General features: G+C 52.7%; 1 long non-coding RNA gene across 1 annotated transcript; it reads right to left on the minus strand.

Moving 5' to 3' along the window:
- Positions 1 to 683, minus strand: LOC118686704 (uncharacterized). Its single transcript, XR_004980215.2, has 2 exons — positions 390 to 683; positions 1 to 265 (listed from the first exon to the last, which is right to left on the minus strand). It is a non-coding gene; the product is annotated as an uncharacterized LOC118686704 (long non-coding RNA).

Below are 683 nucleotides of genomic sequence, written 5' to 3' on the forward strand. Positions count from 1 at the left end.
TGAAGGAAAAAAAATCTACTTTTTTTTCTTTTTTATTTTTTAAACTAACTTCTTTTATTAGCCAGAACAAAAGGTTTTGCCAGGACTGTAACATCTTCTCCTTCTCCTTCTGAAATGTCCCTTCTCCTTCCCAAATTCCTTACAACTTCTGAGTTTAAATCCAAGCCAAAAGCAAAATTCGTGCACTTGTGAGTCCGGTGCTCCTGTCAGACTCTCTGTCTCACTGCACATCTTCTCACACTTTCAGTCTGAACGCTGTCCTGCCCTGATGAGTTTGACAGAAGCATTGGCACATGTTAAGAGAGCATTTCCCTCCCTGCCTCCCTCGCCAGAGCTGGTTTCCTTAGCGCATTTCAATCGATCCCAAGCCCGCAATGATGCGCGCTCACCTCAAGGCTCACAGCAAGCACGCAGCAGCTCAGGCTGACTTGGCTCCAGGGCTCCGTGCCTTGGATAGCTGAGAAAACTTCCCATGAGCGTCTGTCCCAAGACATTGGAATGCAATTTCCCTGCGCGTTTGGTGGCAGCTTTGGGTCCCTCTGGGGGACGGCACCCAGCGTGACCCCCGCCCCTCGCCCGCCCCCCACCTGCTCCTGCACCGCAGTGGGGCTCCCTCTCCTGGGCACCTTGGGGTGCCCCCAACGGCATCAGAGCCCCGAGTCTTCACCCCCCCTTTTCCTGAC

Source organism: Molothrus ater, chromosome 4 (genome assembly GCF_012460135.2).
Source record: "Molothrus ater isolate BHLD 08-10-18 breed brown headed cowbird chromosome 4, BPBGC_Mater_1.1, whole genome shotgun sequence".
Taxonomy (NCBI): domain Eukaryota; kingdom Metazoa; phylum Chordata; class Aves; order Passeriformes; family Icteridae; genus Molothrus; species Molothrus ater.